General features: G+C 39.7%; 1 protein-coding gene across 2 annotated transcripts in view; it reads left to right on the top strand.

Moving 5' to 3' along the window:
* Nucleotides 1–16,411, top strand: part of LOC109912652 (pro-neuregulin-2, membrane-bound isoform-like) — a 663,648-nt gene that overhangs the window by 627,115 nt on the left and 20,122 nt on the right. The gene's annotated exons all lie outside the window — the stretch shown is intronic.

Below are 16,411 nucleotides of genomic sequence, written 5' to 3'. Positions count from 1 at the left end.
GTTTTTGGGATATGTGTCCTTGAATGCTCTGTTCTAATGTTAAATCCTTTCTATCTTGTTTCTTTCTCTATGGTTTTTGTTTTTCTTGTCAGGTGTCCAAATGAATTTAAAGGTGATCGCTGTCAACACTACGTAATGGCCAGTTTCTACAGTACGTCCATTTCTTCTCTTCTTAAACCGAAGCATGCTACTGCTGAAACATAGCATGCTATTTCTGCTGCTGCTTTCTGTTGACAATGCTATTACCTGTCTTTCCCATATCACTGCCCCATATAGCCTCCCTAAATCTATTAAACCCATATATCTTCAGACTAGAATAAGGGATCTAAATTTGGAGGTTACGACCACTTACTGGACATGTTGAATTCCTATTTCAAACAAACACTAGATTATGGATCACAGTTGCCTGAATAAAAATAATAATAATAAACTATATTAATAAAAGTAATAATGATTATTACTCATCTAAAAATGTTGTAGCTATGGATATGCATTATATTTAATTTAAATGCGCTTTACTGTAGTATGCCCAGAAATCTGAATCTCTTGAACTCCAATAAATCTGATGAAAGATTGCACTTGCAATTGCCTCTGGCTAACCGTTTGGTCAGGAAATCTACATAGTAATTTTACATACTCATGGATATGTAACAGTTAGTAGCACTAATGCTCAATTCCTTGATTTGACCAGCAAACATTAGAGAAAGCAATACCAAAAGACAGTACTCTGACTTCTCTGAAGTAGTAACACTCTTTGAGGGACACAGCTCTATGAATCAGGCACTATCTTCTTTGAATAATGTTTGGAAAACATTTTTCTTTTGAGTTGAGATTAGAGAGAGCCGGTATCTATGATTGGGAAAGTGAAATATCTCCATGCCATGAATTCTAGTTCACTTGCATGTTTGTGCCAAGGCATTTGAAAACAAAAAGATAAAATGTTTTCCAATTTTTCAAGCAAATTGTATGACTTCCATAGATATCTTTAGTTCATTCAAACCAACTTGTCATACAAACATAGACAAATAGCTATGATACACATATAATCAGTAATGGAAATAGAATTATAATTTTTGATATGGAAAAAAAAGTGATAAAGCTTCAGAAAACTAATACATCAAAAACGCAGAAAACCAAACTGAATATTTCCATTTCTGAGATTTGTATGACCTTTTTATGCAAAAATATTTTGAGAATGGTTTACAATATATTTATTTCTCATCTGGTTTTAATTGTTTGTGCAATTTTCTTCTTAGCTTCGTTATGCAAATTAAGTAGGAACATTATGCAAGTGTATTCATCCAATTTGAGAGATGCTTTCATCCAAAGCAGAGGGAGAGAGACAAGCCATTAGTGGTTAGACAACATTCTAAGGTTAATGTAGTGGCAGGTATAAATTACTTCACAATAAAATCAATCTTACTTTTTCTGAAAGATACCTGTGCACAAACAGAAGAGCTAATTTATGTAAAACTTTGTCATTCTGATTATAATCTGAGTTAAATTGATTAGTTGGAACACATTGTAGGCTAATGTCTATCAGAAGCACAACATAGATAAAACCTGGAAATATTATTGAATTTTTATACAGTCATGAGGAAATAATGCAAGATTATATTAACTGAGAAAAAATCACTCTGTAAGATGAGTCAGAATATACAATTCTAGTTTAATTGTTCATTTAGTTTCTTTCTGGGTTTAATTCTCACTGCAATGTTGTATCAAATATTCTAGCAGTTTTCCTCCTACAATGTTTGTTTAATGAAAGTGAATCATTTTATTTCATGAATTTCAGAAAAGATGTTACTTGAGTAAATGGTTAACTCTTAACACTAACCCTGAATCCCCCAACAGATTGAGACAGATCATTGGGCTTGTTGCAGGATTCCTAATTACCATGTCATAAGTCTCTGTGTATAGAAACTGTTAAACCATGTTTTACTCTCTATTGAAATGTAGTGAAGGCAGGTCCAATTGAAGGATTCAGGAAATTATTGGATAATTATTTGGATAGAAATAATGTGCAAGGGTATGAGGAGACTGGCAGTAGGTATGATGCTCATTTAAAGAGCTGGTGCAGATACAATAGATCAAATGACCTCTTTCTGCACCATAACACTTCTGTGATTCTGATTCTGTATCAATTTATATAACCTTAACCCGCTTTTGTACATTGCTTGCTGTTCTTTACCTGAGGTCACTAACCTAACTGCTACCTTTTTACCCTTTCAATTTATAACATACGTTTTTGCCCTGTTCACTGCTACGCCCTGGTGTCCTTTCATCCTACTGTCATTTTATGCTCATATCTCTCTTTACCAAGCATGTAACTCTCTGCACTTTCCCAGTGTTACCCCTGTCTCACTCACAGTACAACTCATTCTCATCTGTTATAGAATTCTCAGCTCCCGATCTGATGTTCATAGTGGCCATTCCTTCCAATTCATTCACCAGTGGCTAATTTCTTTAACGTTATCCTGTTCTCAATCCATGCCTTTACGACTACTGCATGAGTGACCAAAATTCAATTCTCTATGGCTTTCCAGAATTTGCACTCTCTATGACATTATCATGGGTGAGTTTATTGATTAGCCATGATCTGGCAGCAATCTAGCAGCAAGACAGTGATTCCTTCCCCTTTACCAAAATTACCGAACCTGAAATGGCTTCCACCATGCCATGCCTACACTATATAACTCTTACGTTACTGATGTTTTCTTTTTCTATCAAGTCCATTACTATCTCCCATTCTTCCAGTCTTCCTTTTAGAATTCTTGCCCTTTCTACTTGCCAAGATCTCCTTTCTTAACCTCTGCATGAAGTAACTTCTTATCCTCAATCTTAATCCAATTGACCCTAATTCTCCCGACCTCTCACTCAACGCTCTCATTCACACATTTGGTTACCCGTTCAACCTTGCTGTTATCCAAGGCTTCACCACCTTAGAGATTTTAATTGGTGACAAGTTAATTTCTGATCAACACTTTATCTTCTTTCCTGCATGCAAAACTCTGGCTCACCTCCCCTTGCATCACTCTTGTCATTCACTTTGTGAAAATATTTTCCCTCTGCTCCAACATTACTACCTCATCTAATTCCTGCACTGAACCCTCTGGGTTTCCGTCTGCACTAATATTATTGCCTCTGGTAACTTCTCAAAATGGTGCTTGAGTTCCATCTCTGATGTTCGCAACTCCCAAAGTTACTTAAATTTTTAAAGTTTTCCATTCCAACATCCTGCCTGGTACTCACTTTTGTGTTTTCACATGTGAAGTCTGTGGACTTGAAAGCATCTCCATTTGATTACTCTCATTGACCACTCACCGGTACAAAGAGTAGCACATCTCTTCTCTATAGGAGAATCATATAAATTCATGAATACACTTGAGTCTAAGGGTGATCCCAGAATCCTTAGTTACCACACCTCTCTGACATCCTACTTCAATATCCTCTGTTCTCACCTCTGCTGTTCATTATGAGGATCTTATGGACTTGGTTATGTCCAGGATCAAGACATCATGTGAACTGTCTTTGCCTCCGTTTTCCCAATCTTTTGTTCCACTAAAAGATCGCTTAATTCCTCAAACCTTTCTTCTCATACAATTCAAAATGAATTACTCCTAAAATTCCTTTTTTCAGTCCCTAAAGTCTGATTATCACTCCGTGCTATCAATTAGACCTCCAGTCAAAAACACAAATTACATATATTTTTGAAGACCATATTGCATTATCACCCCAAGGTTTCAGCTTTTCAGAAACCCTTTTTGATGGACCACTCCATCATTCTCTACCATTTCTCCTTTGCGATGCATTTCCAGAAGATAGTTTATGCTTGGTTCAACTGCCACTTGTCACAATAGAGCCAGCATATTTCCAGCAATAAATGTCGCCTCCTACCCCACACAGTCACACCTGCAGAATCCCAAAATATCTTTGTCCCTTCTTCACAGAAATTTCAGTCAGTCAACAAATGTAATGGTAGATGCAAAGCTGACCAGAAAATAAAGGTGAAATCCTTCATATGATGTATCAGTAATAGTCTTGTGTGAATATTATTGTATTTTGTATGGACTATGACCTTGGATTACCATGAAATTGTTGGAAACCACAAGCTTAAATTTGAATTTCAATTTGAGTTAAAATATTGTTTTACAAAAGGAAATCAAAAGAAAAATAAACAACTTAAATTTAAAGCAAATGTCAGTAGGGTAAGTGATTTTTCATTGGTATTGTGGTGTTAGCTATACAGTAATACATATGTATGAACATTTATAAGAAATTGAATTTCATGTCTCTCATTCTTATGGAAATTTTTCTGGGATATTTCAAATCACTGCTTCCACTCAGCATTAGTATCTTACTTGGTATAAATCATAGTGCCTAGTTCAGATAGCTCTTCAACAAAACATTGAAGTAAGTCCTGCCCATGTTGCTGAGACCCAGTGAGGGCCTGAGGAAGAATGAAGCTAGTGAGTCAAAGAATCCTGGGATAATTTCCACACAATATCAAAGACAACAAAAAGGCAGAGATATGATTTATCACATATAATCCTGGATGAATGAAAAAGTACCCTTTATAACAAAATAAATGAAAAGTTATGCAGACATGATTATATACTGCTTGAATCCTTTCATGTGCCTTTGCAAAATTTAATCTCAAATGAAAGGTCAGTTGAATGGACTGGCATAAAGTTGACTCAAAATTTTACTCTATGAAAATTGTTAAGCAGGAGTTTAAATCACTCCAGTTGCTGAATCAACTCTAAGTAACACGTAAAATTTTCTTTTGATCTTTATAGGAGTTGATTAATTTTTTTAGAAGATGAATATTCTGACAAAGTCCACAGAATAAAATTAGGTGCTAGGAATCTAATTAATTCTATTCTGCTACAACATTACTACTTGCATGCACAAACGTGTTTAACAAAAACAAACGACCAAAGCAAAAGTAAAGGTCATTGAGCTCATCATGTTTGTTTTGTCAAGGATGCTACATACCGACCAAAGTATTCCTCTTATTTTCTGTGACAAAGTCTCAAGTTTCTCCGTACATTAATACGTGACATGTGATTATGTTCCTCTACACTTCCTTCAGCAAAAATGTTGTTAAATTTCCTTAAAAATATTCGTCACTGGCATCCTTCACTGCAGTTATCCTATAGTTTAACGAGCTCATTAAAAAGCTAAGATGAACACATTACACATTTCTATTTTAAAAGCATTAACCCTTGTGTTTGATTCTGGATTCAGTTGAAATAACCTACTTTCTTGAATTTGGAACATTGTTTCTGTGAAGGTGGATCATACGTTACTCGTGCTTAGTACAGGTATAAGTTTAATTTGCAGCCAGGAATCATCATTCTGAGTGTAATTTTGCTAATGTATTGTGCAAAATGTGAGTTAAAATCAGTTATATGGACATGGATAATATGATTCTCACAATACATTCTAAGCTGGGTTTTCATTCATTGCCATCTCATGACTTTAAGAGATGTTGGCTGAATCTTGTTTTTTTTTGGTGAAGTGACATTTTCATCAAGTTTCACAGAGAGCTTCTTTCCCCAAGACCTCTCTCACGCAAGCAACACTATTCTCTCAACCTAGTTGTTTAATCACCAGGCTATAAAGTTTACTGACATTGGCTACATCCTGCCTAAACATCCTCTGTAAATCACCATTACATTGTCCCCAGTGCCTCCTGTATACCTTTAGCTAGTTATTGTCCAGTAGTGGAACATATACAGACAAGCAAGTAATTGCAATTCCAAATATGACCTTTTATTTACAGTCAACCAAAGTGAGTACAAACAAAATGAACAAAGTCTGGAGTTTGCCCCACAATGCAAATCAAAAACTAGCAAGGTGACCACTGACTATTTCATAGTCTATGATGGTTTTTGCACCGAGCTCTCATCTACTGGAAGCAGGAGCCATTCTGGTCCTGACTGGCCTGTGGTGGCCAATGCAGCTTTTTGTTATTATTATTCATTCATGGGATGAGGGTGTCGCTGGCTAGGCAGCATTTATTGCCCATTCCTAATAGCCCAGTGGGTGATTAAGAGTCAACCACATTGCCGTGGGTCTGGAGTCACATGTAGGCCAGACCGGGTAAGGATGGCAGTTTCCTTCCCTAAAAGACATTAGCAAACAAGATGGGTTTTTCCTAACAATCAACAATAGATTCATAGTCATCATTTGATTCTTAATTCCAGATATTTATTGAATTCAAATTGCACCATTTGCCAGAACATTGCCTGAGTCTCAGGATTAACAGTCCAATGATAATACCACTAGGCCATTGCCTCCCCCAGCTGAGCTCTGTTATGGACAAGGAGAGCTTCCTCTTCCCAGATGTCCTCAGAAGACTGATGCCACACAGATCCCCAGCATTCAACACATTGCCTCATTACCTGTTTCAGCTGTGCAGGGCATAGCATGCTGGATGATGCAGCACACACTCTCTGGACTGTACTAGAGCCTACCACCCCCACCCTCCACCCCCATTGTCACAATGGGTAACCCTTGTCCTCCAGTAACCAGCCTTGGCAGACACCTGGACCCTCAAACATACCAGGTACGCAAGAGTGCTCAAGGATGTAGGAATCGAGGCAGTTGCCAGGGTAGTGGGCAAACACACCCAGGAAGTCATAACATGATCACAGATCACCTGGATGTTAATGGAATGGAATTCTTTCCTGTTGATGAATTTCACCATGTTGTGACATGACCCTCTGGCCCCTTGTGTGCAGTCAATGGCACCCTGCACCTTTGGCATCCCAGCTATGTTTCTGAATGCTACTGCCTGGGTAGCAGAACTGACCTCGTCATGGGAGAAACAAAATGAACTGGTGTGTTCTTGCACGCTGGCATCAATCACTGTGATGCATTTTTTGGGTGCATGACAGAGAGATCCCACAGAGGTCACCTGTCATTCCCTGGAAGGAGCCCATCACATAGAAAGCAGAAGTCACTTTCGCAGCCAGCAGGATTTAAAGCAGCCAACAGCTCTCCAGCATCTGGGTGCATGACTCCTCCTGAAAATGACCTGTGTTAGGAACATAATGAGCAAAACAGCCTCTTAGCTCTGAATGACATTCCCTGCAGATGTCAGCTGCACACATCTCTATACAGGGAGGCATGGTACACCCCAGTAACAAAGGCCATGTTTCTGTCAGGTGGTTAGCTTCAGCTTCAGAATCACATCATTGTTATAGCACAGAAGGATGCTATTTGGCCCATTATGCCTGCTTTGATTCTATTACTTATTGCCCTTCTCCTGCCTTTCCCACTTATCTCTGTGCACCATTTCTATCCAAATAATCATCCAGTGCTCTTTTGGATGTGGAAGTTGAACCTGCCTTCACCACCTTTCCTGGCAATGCATTCCGTACTCTATTACTCTCTGTGTGACATTTTTTTCACATCACCCTCGCTTCTTCTGCACATCAGTTTAAATCTATGCCGTCTTATTGTTTTTTTCTTTTATGAGCGGGAACAGCCAGCTCATGGTTTTGCAAACCTCTATCAAATCTCCTCTCAGCCTATTTCACTTCAAGTAGAACAGTCCCTCCCTCTTCAAACTCCCCTCATAACTAAAGTCTCTCATCCCAGGAACCATTCTTGTAAATCACTTCTGTAGTCTCTCCAATGCATTTACATCTTTCCAACAATGTGGCAATCACAATTGTCCTCAATAATCTAGCTGAGGTTTAACAAATGTTATTTACAAGTTCAACGTCACCTCCTCGCTCCAGTCTCTATGCCCCTATTAATAAAACTAAGAATGCTGTATGCTTTATTAACTGCTCTCTCCACCTGTCCAACCACCTTCAATGATTTGTACACATATACACCTGGATCTTCTAATTCTGCACCCTCTTTAAAATTTTACCCATATTTTGTAGTGTTCTTCCAACCAAAGTGCATCATTTCACTTTTCTCTGCATCAAACCTCATCTGGCACCTGTCCACCCACTCTACAAACTTGTTAATGTCCATTTGGAGTTCAATACTATCCTCCTTATAGTTTACAATTCTTCCAAGTTTCATGTCATCTGCAAACTTTGAAATCGTCCCCTGTGCAAAGACCCAGATCATTAACATATATCAGGAAAAGCAAGGATCCCAATTCCAACCTCTGGGGAACTCCACTAGAAGCTTTATTCCAGTCCAAAAATATTATCTATCATTCAGCCAATTTTGTATCCACATAGCCACTGACCCTTTCATACCACGAAGTAGAATTTTCCTCACAAGTCTGTTGTGTGACACTGTAACAAACACCTTCTGGAAATCATTATATACTACATCAACAGCATTACCCCCATCAACCTTCTCTGTTACAACTTCAAAATTTTCAGCAAGTTAGTTAAATATGATTCCCTCTTTAGAAATGTGTGCTTGCTGTTCCTAATTAACTCACATTTTTTTCCATGTGACTCCTAATTCTGTCACAAATAACTATTTCTAGAAGTTTCTCCACTGCTGAATTGGTCTGTAATTGTTACAATCATCCTTTCAACATTTCTTGAGCAAGACTGTAATATTAGCAATATTTTAGACTTTTAGCACCTCACCAAAGTCCAGCAAAGACTGAAAGATTATGGTCAATGCCCCTGCAATTTCTACTCTTCCTTTGAAACCCTTGGATGCATCTCATCTGGTCCCAGTTCCTTGTCAACCTGAAATGCCAACAATCTGGCCAAGACTTCTTCCTTATTAATTTGACCACCTGCAGTGAAAGGATTTCTTCCTCTATCACTGCGGCCTGGGAACCAGCCTTCTCTTTTTCAAATGCAGACGCAATATATTTATTTAACACTTCAATGTGTAAATCCCCTTTTTCGTCTCTGATTGGCCCTACTCCTCCTTTAACCACTCTCTTTCTGTTTATATGTCAGTGTGTGCACCAACTTGGTGAAGGTGCTGTTCCAGCTGAGTAAGCCACATATTCCATCAAAAAGAGAGTGCCCACTGAGTTCCAACCCCTTTCCCATCCCAAACCCACAGCAACAATGAAACTCATCAATGCATTCAGTTGAGCTCATTGCCATACCTAAAAGATGGATGATGAATCATCTCTGCCTCCCACAGCACCCTTACAAGTTTCAAACTTGCAAGTCACATTAGGCTGGCATTCATCGGTTTCAAAGTCATCTTCTGCATCATTGAAATGTAAAAGTTCAATTTGCAAGCACCAGTGGCCTGCAGGAATTGCAAACGAATGATGAAATTATGTTTAGCTGCATTTTGCACGCACATGCTCATGTTTTCGACCATTCAGTGTCATAGCCCCCAGTGGACAGGAATCCTGTGCCTTCGCCTGTCAAACTGACACTGATACTGCCCTTACGCTACTCCGACAACCCATTCCCACTCATTGCCATGACCCACTATCAATGTGGAGACTCAACACATTGAACTTTGTCTCCAGCTGCCCTTCCTGCCCCTGAGCTCCAACATTGTAACATAATGATGCCTACCTGACTCATCTGCACTTCCCCACTGAAGGCTATGATGGTGGCCACCGGCAATGAAACCCCCCTCCTGTAGTCTTTCATATCCTCTAATGCAGTTCTGCACTACCCCATAATACCTTGATATTACCCTCATCCCAACATGTCCCCCTGCTGTCACCCCCTGCTCAGTCCTGGGCTGCCCAGCCACTTGTGACAATGATAGTCCTTTGGCCTCTACACTCCATCCTTTTTGCACACTGCTGAACAGTCAATGCCCAAAGCCGCCCAGGATTGTATTTGCTGCAGATCTCTGACCAACATCAATGAGCAGCCACTCAACACGACCAACCAGGCCCCTGACGGCTGTTATTGCAGCTCTCTAGCTGATGATGCATGATTCCCTTGACTGTGATTGTCTACAGGCCTGACCATTGCAAAGCCCCTGGACTATGTGCAGACTCTGTCCATGACTGACATAATGGTGATCCCATGACAGACTGCAGTCCCCCCTTGACTGGACTGAAGACTAATCCACACCTACTTTCCAAAAAGGCCATTTGTTTGAATAAACATGCAGTGTGTGTGACGCACAGGGGCATATGTCATATGTGGTAGGTATTTGGTTGATATCCTGGTGTGCCATACCGCAAGATGTCCCACCCCCTCCACTAGGCAGATCCCAGACAAGTACGACATGCAGTCTGCAAAAGAGCACATCAGTATGGTCGTACTGATAACCTTCAAATCTGGCTGAAGCACCAATACGTGGTTGCTGTGAATACGCAAGCAGGTACTAACTGAGCACATGCTAAGGGATCAAGTGAGCAACGTTGTGATGCAGCCTGGTCCGATCTGTGGGCTGGGTGCTGTCCTTGCACGCAACGTGCCCTTGCAACAGCCTTTCAATGCTAGCTGCCAGTGTGCTATTCAATATAGGTCTGTACTTTGTAAGAATCCTGTGAGTGAATCAGAGACGTGTCATGAGGATGCTGAGTGGGTAGTGAAAATCAGACACCAATGTCCGTGGAAGAGGGATGTGTGCAGTCGGTGCCCATGAATTGTGTTCTGAGACGCTGTTGCAGGTGAAAAACAGGAAGACTTTTCACAGCCAGCTATAAGCTGACGTCTCCAAATGCTTGCACTGACTGTTGAGAATTCTAGGGATCTAGTTTGGTCAGGGTAGGACAGGAAGTTGCATATTATAAGGTAAAATCAGTAGTGATTATGATCACTAGCAAGCAATAAACCCCTTAATATGCATCTTACCACTTCCTAGCAGAATGTCCCATTGATACTCAGAACATAGTTAAAAGAAGCAGAGAGTTATTCTTGACGTTGAGATAATGCTCGTTGGACTTCCTGCATGATCACGCTACATTGTTCACTGTTGCCTGTGTCATTCAGGCCCCTATAAGATGAATGAATGAATGAATGATTTATTGTCACATATATCTAGGGAAATACAGTGAAAAGTGTTCTGTCACCACAATCTGGTGCCATTTTGAGATACAAAAGAATAAAAAGGAAGTACTTAAGTAGAGTTCATCTTCATTAGCCAGGTCCCAAACATGGCTCCAGGACTTATGCAAGGTCCCTGCTCCAGACTCACTGTAGTCAGGAGTCCCTACTCTGCCATTGCTTCAGTGGGGTCAAAGAAATGCCATCGCTTGATTTTACGTTTGCAACGAGAAGATTAGATACTGACACTGTGTATAATTTAGAGGGTGGCATAGATACAGGGTCTGTATGTGGTGAGACATGTTACTTGAGGAAGCTGCAGCCAGAACTGGCAGGGCAGGATAACACAGGTGCCAACTCAAAGGAAGTTGAAATTACCCATGGGTTTTGCTGCAGAAGCCTCCAATGAGAATTTTTGTGTGACTGGCTAGAAAGAAGGCCTGATAGACATGCACAATGAGCTACTCAGTGAATTGGCAGACCCGTCCAAAAGTGCTATTGCAATGTAAAGGAGGATGGATAATCTGGCAATAACTTAGTGCACAGAGCTTGAAGCTGAGCCTTTGTGAGGTGGTTGTAGTGACTAACTGCATTACAAAATGCTGGTCCATCCTTAATGAAATAATGTGATGGCCGATGTCAGAAGCCAAAGGCACCCAATGACCAAGTGGAAGGTTGAACCACTGCCAACATAGTTGTCCAAATAGTGCGGAAAGGGGCTTGCAGAATGTCGCAGAATTCATCAATCTGAGCTACTTTAAATTGCTACCATTGTTAAGGGACATCCCTGGAAGTGACAATGGCTCAATGGAGCATGAACATGAATTCTTCTTTCAAGATGACAGCAATCATCATCCCACGCCATCTAGATTGCTACCACCATCATGCCAAGATGGTGCAGTCCAAAGCCATGCCCTCTGAAGTCAACCTCTATCTCCAGTTTTTCTCCTGCTGAAAATAACTCCATATTGTAACCATTGGGGTAGCACAGCATAGGAGTATTAGGATGGGCAAAGGCTTATGGAAAGCAGACCCTAAGCAATGCACAGAGGTGAATATTTGACATTTTTACAGAATAGCAAATGCTTTGGTTTACAAATTTATTTAGGAATCTTTATTTTGCGATGGCTTTTATTTATACACTGTGGTTAAGTGGGTTTCATGACGTTCAACCACAGATGAAAGGCAAGATTTAGAATTAGGTTTGAAGTTGCTGGTATCACTGTCAGATGGGTTGGGATTGGACAACATAAGCAGCAAAGAGCTACCTAGCTGCCTTCTTCAACAATGATTTGTCAGATAGCTATTGTCAAAGCCAAAATTGTGCTGCCTCAGCAGGCTGCCATGAGTCATAAAAACTATTCTGCTGAGTCCTGCATGAATTTAATGTAGTGGTCCAGGCAGCAAAAGTATTGTTGCAATACCTCATCCTGTTTGACAGCATGCCAAGTGGTGCCAACATGTGCACAGGGTCATAAACTACGTCCTTGTAGCCATCCTCTCACTTGTTGCCATTGCTGAACGGCTGATAAATGAAGGCAATCATGACTGTTGTATGGATTTGCATAATTGACTGTGGTCAGGTGGACATTGAAGACATGGGATTCCTTTTGACTGTGGTATAGGATGGAATTCACATGCAGCTCTCACAAAGCAATGTGTGTGCAGTCAATGACACATTACAACAAATTCCAAAATAGCAGCAGCATCAACGTCTTCACTAAAATGACTCTGACTCTGCTGCCAGCAGACATGTCACAGATGCCAAATTGGCATTTGGAGCGCCAAAACCACAGCTGCTAACGAGCCATATTTTGCAGCCATTGAGTTTGATTCAAGAGAGATGAATTATTGTTAAGACATAATTGATAACACATCCTCTTCAACTAAACACTGTTGAACTTATTGACTTTTCATGATTTCAGCTGCTCTGAGGAACATAGGACTTGGAAGCAAGAGTAGGCCATTGGCGTCTTTGAGTCTCTGCTCCACCATTCAATGTGACCATGGCTGATCTGGCTGTGGTTTCAACATCACTCTCCTATCTCCTTGCCATACCACTTGATTTCCTTGTCTTTGAAAAGTCTTTCTGACTTAACCATGAATAAATTCAATGACCCAGCCTCCATTATTTTCTGTTAAAGAGAATTCCATATGCTAACAGTTCTCTGTGACAAAATAATTTCTGCTCATCTCAATCTTAGAAAGAAGACATCCTATTTTTAAAATGTCCGACCTACTTCTTGTATCTGCATAGGGGGAAGCACCCTCTCAGTATCTACCCTAGCAAGTTCCCTCAAGCTCTTGCATTTTAAAATACAATTATCTCTCATTGTCTTCATCCCCAATGATATAGGCCCAAATTGTTCAACTTTTCCTCATAGGATAATCTTCTCATCCTAGGACTGAGTTGTGTGTATTCTCTGAATTTCTTCCCATATAATTATATTTCTCTGCAAGTAAGGAGACCAAAATTGTAAACTAGATGTAGTCTCATTAAGGCATTGTGCAACTGCAGTAGAGCTTGCCTAATTTGTATTTCATTTTCCTTGCAGTAAACACCAACATTCAATATGCGTTCCTAATCACTTGCTATACCTGTACAGTAGCTTTTAATGATTCATGTACCAGGACACCTAGATTCCTTTTTAATGTCGAGTACCGTAAGCTCTCATCATTTAAATAATATATTGTTTTTCTATTCTTCCTGCCAAAATGGACAAGTTCACATTTTCCCATTTTAAATTCTAACTGCCTATTTTTCCCCAACTCACTTAGTCTTTTATAGCCTTTGTAGTCTCTTTGCCTCCTCTTGATAACTTACTTTCTTGCCTATTTTACTGTCATTGACATATTTGGCAATCATACATTCGTTCTTTCCTCCAAGCCTTTGATAAAGATTGTAAATCATTGCCATCCCAGCACTAGTCCTTATGGTAATGATACTTACTTATGATACTTACAGCCTCTAAACTGAAATAACTCTTTTATCCCTACTCTGTGATTTCTGTTAGTTAACTAATCCTGTAAGTTTGCTAATACTGCTTGTAAGACAAGGTATTATTGTGTAGTAACTTTTGGTGTTGCATCTTATCAGATGCCTTTTGGAAATTCAAATGTACCACATGTACAGTTCCCATTTATCAACCTTTCTTGTTACTTTCTGAAAGCACTCTTGTATAATGGTGTTACCTTTGCTATTTTCAATTCTATTGGGAGACTTCCAGAATCTGAGGAATTTTGAAATTTTACTGCTTCATTTTGTCAGCCTTTCAATCCAACAGTTTTCTCACTTTTTCCCTGGGTCTGGTAATTATTTTAAGTTAAATGAAAAAGTTATCTTTGCAGAAAATTTCAAGAAATCCTTGTGAGGGAGAAATAAACTGAAGAGATTGAGGTAGATCATTGGACAATAGCTTCCAGTATGAGACACTTCTGCTCATTGGCTGAATGGCTAGCACATGACCACAAGATAGCTGGCCAATTAGACAGATACATGTAAAGAACTTGGCAAATCACACACATTAGTGAACAGGTAGTTGATGCCTCCGCTGTTCTTTCATGGGGTGAAAGATGCATCTGTCACCCGGATGGACATTCATCCCCTGCAAGCCAGAAGTATTATTCTCACTGTCTCTGAGGAGGTTTCAGAAGCTGTAATTGATGCCACTTCCTCTCTACCTGCTGATCCCTGGAGCTACTGCTACCCTGTACAAAAATGGCAAATGTCGAAGCAATGATAAACAGAAACCCCGTGATTCAGTGATACCTCCCTTCAGATTTTCCTCCAGCCTGTCCAAGAATAGTTTCCCATGGAAGGCAGCAGAATGCACTCCCTCATGTCCAAAGCTTTTTGATCAAAGGAGATCCCTGTATGTGGCATCAACCACAAACTCTGTACCCATGCCATCGTTGTGAACTCCATCCTGGAGATTCACTGGAGAGAGCACGTTGTATTAACACAGACATGTGCGTCGATACATGTTGACTGGAAGCCACCACACTGCAGCCTCCCGCTATCATATTGAACCTTCTAAGCATCAGCCTCAACCTTCACTGTATTACTCTTGCCTGCTTATAGCGATTGTTGACCCAAAACCATCAGCCTTAAAAAACCTATTATTGAGCTTCCTTCGGCACAGTGGAATTGTGCTGTTACTCTCAAATGTTCAACAATTTTGCCAGGGGCAAATTCCTAACGTACTACTGTTAGACATGCCATCTTTTTAAAGATGGTATGCAGAATTCTGATGCAGCCAGCCCAGTCAGAGGGCCGGAAGCTCTGAAGCTTTGGCGGTTCCACCAGCAGTGAACAGTAAAGACAGGATAAATTTTGGATGGTGGAGTGAAGGCTGCATCAATTGGAGGGCAAGCCCCTTCTGGTGGAATTGCAGCACTGCCTTTCCTGCCCAGACCTACCTTTCTGAGGCAAGGAGCTTCTGGCTTCAGTGGTCTCCTTAGGCTGTATCTCCATGAAATAAGAGGCATACCCATCTAGTAATCACAATTGTATTGCAAGTAGAGTTTAGTTACATTTAAAGATCGCCAGTGTGGGTAACTGCAAATTTTGTGTCAGTAATTTACCTTTTAAAACCGATCATTGGTTGCATAATCCTTAAATCCCTACGGAAACAGATTTTAATACTCTTGCAACAACTATATGCAAGAAAGCTGTGTTTTTCAGATTTATGTTAGCTGATCAAGAGAACCCTGAAGAAACATCTGGAAATTATTGCTGCTTGCTGTTTGTTTATTAGTAGAATAATAGTTAGGTGGTATACTAATGATGTATTGATTCTGTTTGTTCTTTTACTCTGATTTTTAGTCTAGATCAGTCATGTTCTAAGATGTAGTTCACAGGTCATTTAATGGCATGTGCTTTGCGAACTTGCCGTGTTTCTGATGGTATTGTACCATCTCTACAGGGAAGGATTTCATTACAACTAGTCAGTTTACATTGGCAGTTCCTATTATAAATATAGACTTGGACATTTATAATGGAAATAGTTTTTGTAGAAAGTATGTGCAAATCTAAGATTGTTAATACATTCAATCAATCTCCTGTGAAATTGCATTCAGGAAGTCAATATCAGGTGTAACCATCAGGTGAAGTGAGAATAGAAGGCACTGGCTTATTAGAGTATAGATGTAGTTCTGTTGCTTTGAAAAGATTTTTTTATATTATGCAATAAATTCTTAATTCGAAGTGCCAATATAAACTTATCACACTGTAATTATACATTACTAATGCTACTACAGGGGATCAGCAGGAGGGAAGCATAGACATTTATAATTGCATATTTTATAAATGGAGATATCGCTTTTATATATATAGTGGCTCATATTTTTGTCTAAAGGAATTTAGCTTGCTAATGTACATTTTTTGTGCTTATGAAATCTACCACATTTTATGGTTTTGGTTTTATTTATATAGGGATAGATTTCTGTCAAATCATATGACATCAACAAACTACTTTTAGTGTTTGTGCTTCACT

The sequence above is a fragment of the Rhincodon typus genome, chromosome 12 (assembly GCF_021869965.1).
Source record: "Rhincodon typus isolate 14 chromosome 12, sRhiTyp1.1, whole genome shotgun sequence".
Taxonomy (NCBI): Eukaryota; Metazoa; Chordata; class Chondrichthyes; order Orectolobiformes; family Rhincodontidae; genus Rhincodon; species Rhincodon typus.
This window is presented reverse-complemented; position numbering and strand designations above follow the sequence as displayed.